The following is a 15,818-nucleotide window of genomic DNA, read 5'->3' as shown; positions in this document are numbered from 1 at the left end:
TAATTAAAATGTAGTTTTACCAAAATATAGATTTAGAGTTAATGACAGGAATCAATAACTCCATTGAGGAGTATAATAAACAGTTTGTTAGAGGTTTGTGGAGGTTAATTAAATATAAAATAGTATAATATGACATACTATTTTTGGGCTACCATGTACTGTTGCCTGCGTACATTTGTAAGATTCAAATTATGTATAACTATCTCCTCAACAGTTTATTACTTCTTTGTGATTAAAAACATGCAAAGTTATGTATTCTTAATATTCAGTGTAGCATAATTATCTATGAAAACCTACTATGCATTTGAATATCAAAAAGAGATGATCCATCATAAGGTTTTCCTGGAAGAAAGTTGTGTTTACCATAGGCTGGAAAGAGAAGGAGGAAGGGAGGGATAAAAAGAGTTTAGTCAAAGAGAGCTGAGTCATACTATTTGATTTTATTTATCCAATGAAGCCTTTTCAAGATCACAAGTTTAGTGAAGCTTTCCCTGGAAACAGACATCTGCTATATGCACACAGCTATGCAGTAGGGCCAGGATCCCAACTTCATTATCCATTCAGTGCCTAGCAAACTTTGTGTCATATGGAAGAAAGCAAATCTAAACTATTACCAAGCTTTTTACACAGTAAGAGGATATATTACTTAATAAAAACAAAGTTTGTTCTTCTATATACACTTATTAATCTAATGTGTGCATTTAGTCTCATACATTAAGTACTTTCCAAAATGAGACCAACATCCAAAAAAAAAAAAAATCCATAGCCATTAAATTAGATGACTTTTTGAGATACTTCCAAAGCTTACTCTAAATGGTATTGTATACCACTTGCTGACACTTTTACAGGAAAATGCAAGATCTTTCAAGAGCAAAATTTATTTTTAAAAGCTCCCAAATTTGCAATGCAGAATCTGAGTTGGAAAAAAAGCTATTTATATTTAAATGACAGAATTCACGGTAGCTTGTAACTCTTGCTGACCATAATTTATCTCCTACATGTGTGTGAGAGCCTCTGTATTTTATGATAAGAATATATTTTTTTCATTTGAATTTTTTCTATTCACCATAAAACTCTGAAACAAAGTCCTGTTCAAATGAGCTTCACAATGAGGCATTTTTAAAAGCACAAAAGTGACATTAAAATCGGTGGTATCAGGAGCAAATTTGGATTATGCGTATAAATTTCAAATTCAGGCTTTGGCATTGAGAACCTGGGTAAATTATTCAACACAAATTCTATATCTGAAACACAGTAATAATAGTATCAACTAATTTATGTGGTATAATTTGGGGAACAAAATGTGTACATGTATGAGGCAATTATACAAGTGTTTGCCCTACATCCAAGGCATAATAACAGTAAGCTTTTGCTCTGTTACTTCTAAAGAGATTTGCAAAAACCGATAATTGAAAGGAAATATTATACAGTTACACATGAGAAATGTCCACTCATGCTTCATTGCCTCTTTCATAAATGACCCCTTTCTCAGAATTTATTTAACAATGAATTCACAGGTTTGATTTTGCATAGAAGAAGAAGAATAAAATTGTGTCTTCCTAGTTTTGTTCTTGTCTCTTTTTGGTTACCTCCCTGGATCTGTGCTAACCTTTCCTCTCAATATGTGTGGGTTTGTGGCTGTTAAGGCATTGTGCCACCGAGTCAAGTTTCTTGAACAATGTATTTGAACACACCTGACTTTTGGGCACATTTAAAATGAAGGAACTTTTGACATTTTAGGACAAGCTGGAGCCACCTACTTTCCCCATACAGAAGGGCTCACTGAATATCTTGAGGCAGAAATGGGAATCCAGTAACTACCAGAGAAGTGAGACCTACCCTGGAGGCAGTCGGTGCAGGATCTTCCAGCTTAAGGAAAGCAACGTGCTTGCACCTGAAGGAGAGGTGCGCTCCGCGCTCGACCCTCCAGAGGCACGGAGTCTGTCCTGCAGCGCGAGGGAAGAGGTGTTGAGTGGAGAGCTGGAAGATGGAGTTCTGGAAGACCAGAGTGACAAACTCAGGGACTGTGGCCAGCCGGAAGTACTGAAGGAGGATTCCCTGACTGGCCGACGCAGGATTGAACGCTTTTCCATTGCCCTGGAGGAGCTGAGGAGTATTTTTGAGGCACCTAAGGATGAAATTAACCCAGCTGGACCAGCTGAATATGTCCAAAAGGTAAGAAGCAATTAGTTTCAGGATTACAGTCATCAAGTCTAGAGGATTGCCTAGGCTCTCATTTAGTCCTGAAGATACAGGATTTTGTTTTTGTTTGTTTGTTTGTATATTTCCACTTATACCCTAGCCAGCTGTCTGGGTAACATCATATAGGAGAACTGAAGTTTGACATAATCTGTTATTGACTTCTTTATAGTCTGTGTCAATTGGGACTTGACTCCATTTCACTCCTACAAAATCAATTCTAGTATGTCCTGTTCTGTTGGTGGTTCTTTGTGTATGTGCCTGGTTTGCACAAATAGGTTATAGGTTCCTTGGGCGCAAGGAAAAATTTTAACCATTTTTTGTGTCTCAAACTTCAAACAAGAGCACCAAACTTAGGATGGGCTGTGAGAGAAAGTTTGCAATTTTTTTTCCTCTTTTCACTTTGAGGTTTATCTTGAAGTTTGGTCTGTGGAAAGAAAAGTGGCAATAGATTAGCAGAAAACAAAATGTATCATGTGTTTAAGCATGGATGTCACGCCTGCAGAAGGAAGCTCAAAGGAGGACTTAAGAGTTGAAGTTTAAATAGGAGGTTGACTGTTCAAGAGACAAGGGAAAGGACCAAGAATACTGACAAATATGTAGCAATGAGGCATGCTGGTGCGAGAGGGGAAATGTAGAATTGTCTGTTATGTAGGCAAAGTCTCCTGTGTAATAATTATCAGGTGATTTCCTGTGCACAACCCTTTCCGAGCCAGGTGTCAGGGACTCAGACCCTGTGTCCTTGAAAGATTTTCTTAAACAGATGGGGGCTGCAAGTCAGAATTGCCAACATCTGTTTACTAATGTAGATAGACGTGAGCTTATTTTTACGAAAGGACATTTTCCCAGGGTCATGTCTATTACTGCAGAAGTCAGCTGTTTTTCTGAATAACAAACTTGGAATATTGCAAGGGAACAATTTAGGTCAAAATGCTCTGATGTCCCATAAGACTTATCTGTAATGGCATGATATGAAATGAATAAAAGCTTTGAAACTAGAGTGACCTGGATTTTCGTCCCCAAACTTGCAATTTGCTTCTGAAACAGAATAGCATTTGACCCTACAAATGACTACATTTTTTTGAATCATACGAAAGTGTATATAATAGTCTCATGTTACAAAATACTGAGATTGAAGATTTTCTACTACTTGATGATCATTCACTGTTGATTATGATCATTGACAACACATGAAATGACTCTATTAGTCAAAGCCGTCTTTAATCAAAGACAGAAAATTGGATGAGCACTATTGTCAACGATGACCGCATTTTCTACTTTCACAGTCAAATAAAACAACTATTATTTGAGCCTAAATTATTTTCAAAAAATTATATATGTTAGGGCCTGTACAGAAGTCACACTACAAAAGAATTTAATTAAAAGACAAGCACATGATATTGTGTGTACTCATCTGGCAGTAAAACCCATGCTTTGTTTTTGCAGTTTTTGCCTAAGAACATTTATCATGATGCTACAATTGTACTCGTGCTTATGTCTGATTTGCTTCCATAGAGGGCATCATAAAAATAAAATTTTGGGCAAACTAATTTTCGCTAATATCTAGTCTTGCTTTTCATTTGCTTCTGTATGTATATTCATACATGCACCGTCATGCGTGTAGATACACATGCATGTCTGTCCTCATGTGTTTGGATATCGGAAGTAGCTTAGGTGTCATTCCTCAGAAATTATATACCATGGCTTTGGAAGCAGGACTTCCGAGGCCTGGGGCTTGCTGATTAGGGCTTGCTCACCGGGATCTGCCTGCTTTCACCTCTGAATTATAAGCAGGTGGACAGAGGCCCCCATGCTCCTGAGGAAAACACTCTACCGCAGTGATTCTCAACCTGTGGGCCATAATCTCTTCTGAGGTCCTATGCTATATATTCCACATTTCAGACATATATGTTATGGTTCATAACAGTAACATATCTACAGTTATGAAATAGCAACAAAAATTGATTTTATAGTTGGAGGTCACCACAACATGACAAACTGTTACAGGGTCAAGACATGAGAGAGGCTGAGAACTGACTGAGCTGTCTCCACAAGCCCTGATCCTAGTTCACCTAGTGGGATTTACGTAAAAGTCTCTGCTCCTTAAACATCAAATGACTAATTGATCTAAGGGCAAGAAATGATAGGAAGTTGCATGTGTGAAAGCAGAAGCCCTCTCCTAACTGCGGCAAAACTCTGAACACAGTCCTGATTTAAAGATTTTTCTTTACACTGTGCTATTCCAGCAGGCATGATCCTTTGTACTTTGGTAATTTGGATGAGAAGAAACTGGGGTACATACAGATATAGTTTTGTAGCATTATTTAATTTATCTTCATAAACTCTGAAAAGCAACAAAATGTTCACTCATTGTTGCTTTTAGTGTAACAATTCAGGGCATATCCCTAGAATAAGTAATAAAAATGTGACCAAATGTAGAAAAGTTTTTACACACGTACACAAGTTATAATAATACAATCTGTTCTAATTTGGATAAATTGCAGCTGATTAGCAACAAAGAAATGAAGCATCAATAACATTCTGGCTATAACATGAGAGCACTGCTATTCAGAATGGTATGTGGCTTGCTAGCTAGTGTTTGAAAGATAACCATAGCAAAAATTAAATACATGGATATCTCTACTTTCTTGAAAACTGTGATTTATTTGGTGCATCTCATATGATGTCTTTAAACTATCCTAGGGTACTATCTCATAATGCAATATTTCTATAAGTTCATGATGCATTAATTGTGCCTTTACAGATCTTTTATCCACAGCAGACACACATTTTAAAGTCATTACATGAGGAATAGGTAAGAGTGTTAGCAACATTTTCTTTCCCTGTAAATTCTACTAGTGCTACAATGTGGTCTGAAGTTGGGGGGGGGTGAAGAATAAGTCAATAAGGAATTAAATTTCTTACAGTGAAACATTTTGATACGGTGTTAGGCATGTAAGCACAGTTCTAGTTCAACTAAATTTGAAATTAGATATTTCATTCTCTGCATAGTGGTTGCATACATACAAATCATAGTTAGTCTCTGTAGGTCCTTTGTTCTCACCCTATCAACACTTTATATTATTAAGTGTCATTACAAAGTAATGAGATAATTTTTATTTGCATAAATCATGCAAAAATTTTAGCTACTTCATAATGCTGACACATATTTATAGAATGTCTTAGAATACTGATGAGGTGGAGAAAGTTCTTCAATATTTATGACATTTAATGTGAGGACTAAAAGTAATTTCAAATGCAGGAAATTGTTTACAACTAGCAAATTATTTCAACAATAAGAAACAATTAATTACATTTTAGCTTTGCTACAAAAGGGAATGTTCAGCTATAGGAACTTGGCTTTGAAATGCTAAGAATTTGTTGCATTTTAATGAAATTCTATAGAATTTTGAATGTTTGAAACACATATACATTAGATTAAAATAATATACACCCTATATATACACAGGTAAATATTTCTCTAAAACATTTTTATCAAACACAGAGGGAATATGTCTTATTTCTTCAAGTGTTCATTGAGTGTACTTTAGTTTATAAAATTATTTCTCAGTAAGAATATAAAGAACAAGGATCAACTTAATATTTTTTCACTGTTAATAATATTTTCCATAAACATGAAAACTCATCAAAGAGAGACATCTATGCTTTAAAACTTCCCAGTGGTGCAGAATTTTATTTTAAAACAATTCATTCTGATAGGGAAAGTAATAAATTAACAAGGAATTCTTAAAATGATTTTATTTGTTGCAATATTAGCAGTTTTCACATATGTATAATTTTAACTTAGAATTTATAAAATACATCATCAAAGAAATATAAACTGACCTTCAGCCTGTATGTTTTATGTGTATAGACAAACTATGAATTGTTGCTACAGATTCAAAGAGTTTCATTACAGATGAATAGTGTGGAATGTAAATTTAAGAGATCTTTTTAAGAGTTCTGAGAATACATCATAAGATTATAAATTTAGGAAGAATAATACATTCTTAGTGCAATATTATATATCAGAATTTGCTTTAAACTCAACAGTACCTCAGATTTAGTTGCTTTCAGACAATAAACATTTGCTTTTCTTCACATGTTTCTGGTGAGCTTTTCCATTTACCCAGTCTTGTGAGGTGTCATGCACTAATAATTAAACAAATGGTTCAACATATCGTGTGTAAACACACTTAGAAGTGTGATCCCACACAAAAGGTGCCATTTCACAATTAGCTATGGTTGATCTTATTCTTCACTTCTATTTATATAACAAAATTAGTACTGGATAGTAGACTAGATAGAATAAGCACATTCCCAAGGACATTTACATCCTAATTCCCAAAGCCCTGGCATGACATGGAGGATTTAGCAACCATGGTTAAGAATCTTGAGAACATTCCCCTTAACGCTGCTTACACTGTATCCCAAAGTTTGGGTAAATTCGGCCTTCATTTTCATTGAATTTTAGGAAGTCTCTAATTTCTTTTTTCATTTCTTTCTTGTCCCAGCTTTCATTAAGTAGTGAGTTGTTCAGTGTCCATGTGTAGGTAGGCTTTTTGTTATTTCTGTTGTTGAGGTCTATTTTTAGCCCATGGAGGTCTGAAAGGATACAAGGGACTATTTCAATCTTCTTGTATCAGTTGAGGCTTGCTTTGCGCCTGACTATATGGTCGACTTTTGAGAAGGTGCGGAGAAGAAGGTACACTCTTTTGAGTGTACCTTTTGGGTGAAAAGTTCTATAGACATCTATTAGGTTCATTTAGGGCCTCTGTAAGTGGTGCTGGTCTAACTGGATGTCTACATGTAGAAAAATGCAAATAGTTCCATATTTATCACCCTGCACAAAACAAAAGTCCAAGTGGATCAAAGACCTCAACATAAAACCAGACACACTAAACCTGTTAGAAGAAAAAGTGGGGAAGAGCCTAGAACTCATTGGCATAGGAGACAACTTCCTGAACAGAACACAAACAACACAGGATCTAAGACCAACAATCAATAAATAGGACCTCATGAAACTGAAAAGCTTCTGTAAAACAAAGGACACTGTCGTCAGAACAAAACGACAGCCTATAGACTGGGAAAAGATCTTCACCAACCCTATATCTGACAGAGGGTATCTAGAATATATAAAGAACATATAATATTCAAAATATATAAAGAACTCAAGAAGTTCAAAAGCAACAAATCAACTAGTCCAATTAAAAAATGAGGTACAGAGCTAAGCAGAGATTTCTCTATAGAGAAACACTTAAAGAAATATTCAACCTCCTTAGTCATCAGGGAAATGCAAATCAAAACAACCCTGAGATTTCACCTTAAATGTGTCAAAATGGCTATCATCAAAAACTCAAGTGACAACACATGCTGGAGAGGATGTGAAGAAAGAGGAACTCTCCTCCATTGCTGGTGTACAACTACTTTGGAAATCAATCTGGCACTTTTTTTTTTTTTTCAGAAAATTAGGACTAGTGCTAGCTCAAGATCCAGCTATACCATTCCTAAGCATATATCTAAAATATATATGCTTATGCTAAAGTAAACCACACAGACATTTGCTCAACCAATTTTCATAGTGGCTTATTCATGATAGCAAGAATCTGGAAACACCCCAGATGTCCCTCAACAAAGGAATGGATACAAACATTGTGGCACATTTACACAATGGAACACAACTCAACAATTAAAAACAAGGAAATCATGAAATTTGCAGGCAAATGGTGAGAAATAGAAAAATTCATCCTGAGTGAAAGTATCCCAGAAGCAGAAAGACACACATGGTATATACTTACTTATAAGTGGATATTAGACATAATAAAGGATAAATATACTAATATCTATACACCTAAAGAAGGACCCTGGGTAAGAAGATCAATTCTCATTCAGAAAGGCAAACAGGATAGATATCAGAAGAGGAAGAACAAAAAACAGGTAACAGGACAGGAGCTTATCACAGAGGGTCTCTGAAAGTCTCTACCCTGCAGGGTATTGAGGCAGATGCTGAGACTCCTAGCCAAACTTTGGGCAGAGTGCAGGGAATCTTTTGAAAGAAATGGGAGATGAAAGCTCTGGAGGAGACAGGAGTTTCACAAGGAGAGCAATAGAACCAAAATACCCAGGCACAGTAGTCATTTATGAGACTGATACTCCAACCAAGGACCATACATGGAGATAACCTAGAACCCCTGCACAGATATTGACTATGGTAGCTCAGTGTCCAAGTACGTACTCTAGTAAGGGGAACAGGAGCTGTCATGAAATCCCTGACATGAAATCAGGGGAAAGCTCTTTGATCACCTCCTTACAGGCCACAGAAGAAGACAATATAGCTAGTCCTGAGGAGACCTGATGGGCTAGGCTCAGATGGAATGGGAGAAGCACCTCACCTATCAATGTCCTGGAGGAGGAGTATGGGAGGAGAAAAGGGAGGGAGGGTGGGATTGGGAGAGGATAAGAGAGTATCTACAGCTGGGATACAAAGTGAATAATTTGTAATAAATAAAAAAATAAATGAAAATAAAAATTTTTTAAAAAAGAATCTTGAGAAGCCAAGAGCTTTCTATGTAATACTAGATTAATATTTTGTTTTTTTTTTCTTTTAATAAGAAAGATTCAGGAGAGTCAGATGAAAGGGAGGAAGAGATGTGATGATACAGGGTTATGACTAGAAGAATATAGATATTTCCCAGGACAACAGCACAGTAAACAATTCTGCCCTGGACCTTACAGATGATGCACTGTCCTGTGGGTCCCACAAGTTTATACAGTGAAGCTGATGCAGAATTTTGATGTCAACAACTTCAGGAAGTTTGTGTTAGAGAGGGGCGTGAGGAGGAAGAGAGAAAGGAGAGAGGAGAAGAGGGAAAAATGTTTCAGAATAAAGATTTAAAGGCAAAAAGCATGGGGGAAATATTTGTCTCAATTCATATTTTCTTTTATAGGTTAAGTAGAGCCTGGAGAAAATTCAGACAGTTCTTAAGCGACATTCACCCAGCTTGAAGTAGCATTTCTGAATGGGAGCAGACTTCAGGCTTACCTTGAGATCAGGCAGGTAGACTTCCTTCCCTCTCCTTCAAAGGCCCCATTTGCTGTCCACAGGACTGGGAGGAGGAAACCCCTAAAACTGTTCCCTGAAAGATATGCAGCCTTCTGTTTGTTCCCCTGGCTAATGAACATTTGTGTGTATGTGTGTGTGTGTGTGTGTGTGTGTGTGATTCAATTAATCAATCTTGACTTTATTCCATCAGAGTCTCTGGGACTCGGAATGGTAAACAATCTGATTATTTCATTATGTGGCTTAATGACTCCCTATGTTTTCAATGCACAGCTATAATTGCTCCGTAAAATCATTAAATTGAAGAATTCAGTTGAGTTTACTTAATATTTAACAGTAGCTATCCCCGTCACTTATGTAGGCTCTGGGTTTTTGACAAAGACCATTCAAACGTGAAACAGAATTAACATAGAATACTCCACTGGTATACACTGGTTGTGCTCTTGCCTTAGAATATATTGATTAAATTTATTCTGCGACTGGGTGGAAAACAAAACGACATAGAGATAAAGAGTGTATGAAATTATATGCACAGCAATTGTTACATAAACCATGAGTAATCAAAGATGGTCAATATCATCCACTATTAGCTATTTTCATTCAGTCCGATAATCAAAGCTTCTGTTTTTCATTAATGACAAATCTGGCATCATCTACCTTTTAGTTCTGAATTAAATCAGGTGCTTGAAAGCACAGGTCAATCCCCAGTTCATCTTCCATTACAAAATCATTTCATTAGGAGTTTGAACTTACCTGCGCTCCTTAACCCCAGATATGTGAGTTCCTGGGGCTTGGCTTTCTTTACTCTCTGGTTCAGCTCCTCTTCTTAAACTGACACTTTTGTTGGTGCCTTCTCACCGATGTTTGTGAAACAATTTATCACAAGAATCATGAATTCAATAAAAGTGCTTAAAAAGCTATGCAAGCATTTTAACTATCTTGAAAAGGCTTAAAAATATAATTACCAAACACTTATGAGTATTGAAAACATTAATTTAAAAATCAGTTCATGCAAAAGATATAATAATAAACTCCGGTGGATGGCCCTCCACCCAGGCACATAGTGGAAGCCCTAGAAAAACTACCTGGGTTGATCATCTTACCCAGGGTCCTCTTTCTTGTTTATCTTCTTTAGGTGTACAGATTTCAGTAGGTTTGTTATGCCAGGTTCATGAGACCCTCAGAGACCACCAGGAGACTACTCGATGCAATTACAAGAGAGCTTTATTACGAGAGCGATTGAAATCGGGACCCAAGTCTCACTGACACAACAGTAGAGAAGTGGGACCCCAAGCTCTGAGTGAGCAGGATTTTTAAAGGGAAAGTCTGTGAGCAGGGGGCTCAGCAAGCAGGGGGCACAAGTCTTGGTGTTACAGAAATGGGTGAAGTTTAGCAGAGTAGGGTGACCTTTTTCTGAGGCACACAAGAACAATGGCTAAGGCATATAATCACAGTGGCTATTTTTCTAAACCATATCTGAAACATTGGGGAGAATTTTCCCACCCAATTCTCAACTTATTCCCATTGATTATTGCTAGGGAATTTGTCTCTATTTTCTATGAAGCATTTAGTCTGTTATATTTCCTGGAGGCTGATGCTAGGAAGCTATTGTTTTCTGCCAGGTATACATTCTGTGATATTTCCTGGTACCTGAATTCAGTTCCCAGTCAAGATCTTTATTTCAAAATGGAGTTATGCTCAGGCTATTTTAAACTCTTTAGGTTTATCCTATCTTATAGGTCTAGATCCCACTTCTAAGTGAGTATATACCATGTGTATCTTTTCCTTCTAGGATACCTCACTCAGTATGCTCTTTTCTAGATCCCACCATTGCCTGCAAATTTCATGATTTCCTTGATTTTAATCACAGAGTAATATTCCATTGTGTAGATGTACCACAATTTCTGTATCCATTCCTCCGTTGTGGGACATCTGGGTTGTTTCCAGGTTCTGGCTATTACAAATAAAACTGCTACAAACATGGTTGAGCAGATGTCCTTGTTTTATATTTGAGCATCTTTTGGATATATGCCTAGGAGTGGTATAACTGGATCTTGAGGAAGCGCTATTCCTAATTGTCTAAGAAAGCACCAGATTGATTTCCAAAGTGGTTGTACAAGTTTACATTCCCACCACCAATGGAGGAGGGTTCTCCTTTCCCCACAACCTCTCCAGCATGTGTTGTCACTTGAGTTTTTGATTATAGCCATTCTGATGGGTGTAAGGTGAAATCTCAGAGTTGTTTTGATTTGCATCCCTCTGATGGCTAAGGACGTTGAGCATCTCTTTAAGTGTTTCTCTGCCATTCGATATTCCTCTACAGAGACTTCTCTGTTTTGCTCTGTACCCCATTTTTTAATTGGATTGCTTGATTTATTGCTTTTTAACTTCTTTAGTCCTGGGTAAGATGATCAACCTTCACTTAGAAAGACAAGTGGGATGGACATTGGATGTAGAAGAAAACAATAACAGGACAAGAACCTGCTACTGAGGGTCTCTGCAAGTCTCCAGCAGTGTATCAAAGCAGATACTGAGACTCATAACCAAACCTTCGGCAGAGTGCAGGAATCATATGATAAATGTGGGAGTTAGTAAGACCTGGAGAGGATAGGAACTCCACAAGGACCAAATATATCTGGGCACAGAGTTCTTTTGTGAAACTGTATCTCCAACCAAGCACCATGTATTGATATAACCTAAAACCCCTACTCGAATGTAGCCCATGGTAGCTCAGTATTCAAGTGAGTACCCTAGTAAGGGGAACAGGGACTATTTTGAACTCAATGGCTGGCTCTTTGCCCTCTCCTCCCCCAACCGACAGAGGAGCAGCCCTGCTAGGCCACAGAGGAGAACTTTTCTGCCAGGCCTGAAGATACCTGATAAGCTAGGGTCAGATGAAAGGGGAGGAGGTTCTCCCCTATCAGTGGACTTGGAAAGAGGTAGGAAGAAGATGAGGAAGGGAGGGTGAGACTGGGAGGGAGTGAGGTAGCAGGATACAGCTGGGATACAAAATTAATAAACTGCCCATCAGTTGTCCATCAGGCTCAGCATCTTCTTTGACAGTCTATACTGCAGAGGCTTTCAGAGGCCCTCTGTGGCAACTGATGGGCAGAGTGAATGGAATTTTATGTAAGAAGTGGGAAATAGTAAGAGCTGGAGGGGACGGGAACTCCACAAGGAGAGTAACAGAACAAGAAAATTTGAACACAGGGAACTTCCCAGAGACTCATACTCCAACCAAGGACTATTCTTGGAGATAACCTAGAACCCCTGCACAGATGTAGCCCATGGCAGTTCAGTGTCCAAGTGGGTTACATAGTAATGGGAAGAGGGACTGCCTCTGACATAATCTGATTGGCCTGCTCTTTGATCCCCTCCCCCTGAGGGGGGAGCAGCCTTACCAGGCCATGGTAGAGGACAATGCAGCCACTTCTGATGAGAACTGATAGACTAAGATCAGAAAGGAGAGGAGAACCTCCCCTATCAGTGGACTTGGGGAGTGGCATGCATGCAGAAAGGGGAAGGAGGGTGGGATCGGAGGGGAGGAGGGAGGGGCTTATGGGGGGATAAAGTGTAATTAATAAAAAATTAAAAAAAATAATAAACTGTAACTAATATTTAAAAATAAAAATTTGATTAACTAAATAAATAGAAAAGCATTCGTCTAATTTCTGAGGAAGCCAAGTGCAATTTCAGGAATCTAACAGGGACTTGAGCCTCTTCTTTTGAAAGAAACTCTGACAGTAGAGGAAGGAGAGAAGGTGAGAGAATAAAGGCAAAGGAAGCAGCGATGTCTTGGCTTACTACCTGTAACTTCTTGGATGATGTCCCCGGAAATGGCATACTGAAGTCAGAGCCTCCTCCTTGATTTTTATTGTTTTTAATTTTACATTTAAGCCTCAAAGTTAATAAAATAATGCAAAGTTTGCAAGAAGATAAAAAGAAAGAAAAACGAACTGGGCTTTAGAACACAATCCACAGAACTTGGAGGAGGATGTGGTGACTAGTGTATAGGAGGAGTTGGAGGAGGTGTGAGGGATGATCAAGATCAAAATAAATCATACACATGCATGAAATTATCAAACAGCATTTAAAAAAATGAATAGGATGTTCCTTTTATGAGAAGAAATACATAGATTTTTGAATGTTCTTTTCTTGAGAAGAAATATAAAGAAATTTGAAGACCTAAAATTTATTTATTTTGCCTGAATAATGGGAAATCATTGTATCATAAAGCTGAAGTGTAGTTTTAAGTGAGAAATATTACTTCAGTACTTGTTAAATAGCATGTTGTATAGGCTGATCATCTTCATTCCAGCATCACATATATGTGGATATTTGATGACAAGGGGTGAGTTGTAATATTTGGATCAGTAGCATCTTGAGAGCATAAACTAGAGTAAGAAATTTTGCTTCAATATTACTAATCATATATATATATATATATAAATATAATGAACAAATTATACAGCATTAAATATTTGTGAACATTAAGTATTATAACACCTGAAAGAGAGATTTTTAAGAGGTAAACCTAATGCAATTTAAGAAATGGCAACAAAATAGCATCAAATGAATAAATTATTAAATTTTCTTATCCTACATATTTCCTTATGTGCCCTTGAGCAGTATAACCACGATGGACTTCCATTTTCTCACTTGGAAAGGACCACAGTTGTACTTGGAGTTTCTTTTCTTTTCTTTTTTCTCTTTTTCTTATCATTTATTACAATGTATTCAGTTTGTATCTCACCTGTAGGCCCCTCCTTCATCTTCTATCAATCCCACTCTCCCTCCCTCTTTTCCCCCTATGTCCCTCCCCCAGTTCACTGAGAGGAAGGTCCTCCTCACCTTCCATCTGACCCTAGCCTATCAGGTCTCATCAGGACTGGCTGCATTTTCTTCTTCTGTGGCCTGGCAAGGCTGCACCCCCTCCAGGGGGAGGTGATCAGAAAGCCTGTCACTGAGTTCATGCCAGACACAGCTCCTGCTCCCCTTACAGGAGCTCCAAAAGGAGACCAACAGAGCCAAAAAATAAAATAAAAAACTGAGCCCTGGGGGCGTTGCAGAGACTGATACCCCAATGAAGGATAATGCATGGTGAGGACCTAAAACCCCATCTCAGATGTAGCCTATAGACTCAGTACTTGGAGTTTCTAAAGGTAGTGTGCTAGTTAATTTTCTGTCAATTTGACAGAAAAGTAGATTCACTAAGGAAAATGGTGTTTCATCTGAAGCATTCTCTACATCAGCGTGGCCTGAAAGCATGCCAGTGAGACATTTTCTTGATTACCATTTGATGTGGGAGGGCTAAGCTCACTGTGGGTGGTGATAGCCCTGTGTGAGTGGTTTGGGGCTGCAAGCAAGGAGAAAGACACCATCATCTCTCTGTGGTCTCTGCTTCAGTTATACTGCTTCAGGCTCCTTGCTTAACTTTCCTTGGTGATGGACTATAGAATATAAGATCAAATAAGGTCCATCCCACAAAGCTGCTTCTGGTCATTGTCCTTATCTCAACAGCAGAAGTGAACTATATAGAATTTGGTATCATAGAGAGGGCAAGTGATGAGCTTGACGGTGTGGCTTCTATGCCTTGAACTATTTTGTGGGAGGAAGTTAAAAAATTGTTGAGATTTGGGCTGGTAAAGCCAATGAGTGTTCAGAGATTAGTGTGGGATCTTGGAAGATAATATTGAGACCAAAGAAGACATTTTTGAAAGTCCCTCAAAAACCTCCGTTAGGGCTCTCTGTGTGAGGTCTCTATAAAAAGAATCTGTGGCTGTGAAAGCTGTTTTACAAGAACAATGGATGCTGGCTTTATGAGGCTGAAGATATATTGGGGATTAATAAGAGAATGTTCCTGAGGTGATATCTCCTGGTTCTCCTCTGCAGAGTCTGCATGTCCATCGTCAAGGGGAGTTGATCAAGGAGCCTCAGGCAGCAACTGAAGCAGAGATCATAGAGGGATGATGGCATCTTTCCCCTTCTTTGCTTTGCTTGTTTTCTGACACCGCCCAAAACTACTCACATAGGGCTAGCACCACCCACATTGAGCTGTGGTCCAGAGGGGCCACTTGGTGATATGTAAGCATCTCCCATATGGTACTAGTTTTGGTGGCCTGCAAACTTCAGGATTGGAGGGATCATGAAGAAAAAAGTAAGACTTAGTAACATGAGGTATGAAATTCCCTAAAGAGTACAGGAACCCTGAAGGTGTGGTGTCATTTGCAGGGGCAACAAGGATACTGATTGTGTTGGGTCCCTGGAGTGACTAACCAAGGACAAGGCAAATGTGGAATAGAGATGATCTGAGTCTGTGAGACAACGTATGTGTGCTGTGGATGGCAAGTCAGAGACAGGGTTAACAACCACTTTGGAATTAACAAGATTATGAACAAATACCATACACCAGACACTGGGTTAGTTACACTGAGAGATGGCAGGGTTTGCTCTGATCTGATTCTTCTGATGCCCTGGTTCTTCCCTCCTGAAATGAGGGAATGATTATATAAGATGATGATGATGATGATGATGATGATGATGATGATGATGATGATGA

At 38.2% G+C, this 15,818-nt stretch overlaps 1 protein-coding gene across 1 annotated transcript in view; it reads left to right on the top strand.

The window, feature by feature from the left end:
- The first annotated feature begins 1,767 nt into the window (after positions 1-1,767).
- Xirp2 (xin actin binding repeat containing 2) overlaps positions 1,768-15,818 on the top strand; it is a 336,814-nt gene continuing 322,763 nt past the window's right edge. Inside the window, exon 1 of the mRNA XM_055600574.1 lies at positions 1,768-2,175. The gene's annotated coding sequence lies outside the window, so the exon portion shown is untranslated. The remainder of the gene's footprint in view (positions 2,176-15,818) is intronic.

The sequence above is a fragment of the Psammomys obesus genome, unplaced genomic scaffold (assembly GCF_907164565.1).
Source record: "Psammomys obesus unplaced genomic scaffold, mPsaObe1.curated_primary_1811, whole genome shotgun sequence".
Lineage (NCBI taxonomy): Eukaryota > Metazoa > Chordata > Mammalia > Rodentia > Muridae > Psammomys > Psammomys obesus.
The sequence above is the reverse complement of the archived record's forward strand: the minus strand, read 5'-3'. Positions and strand labels throughout refer to the sequence as shown.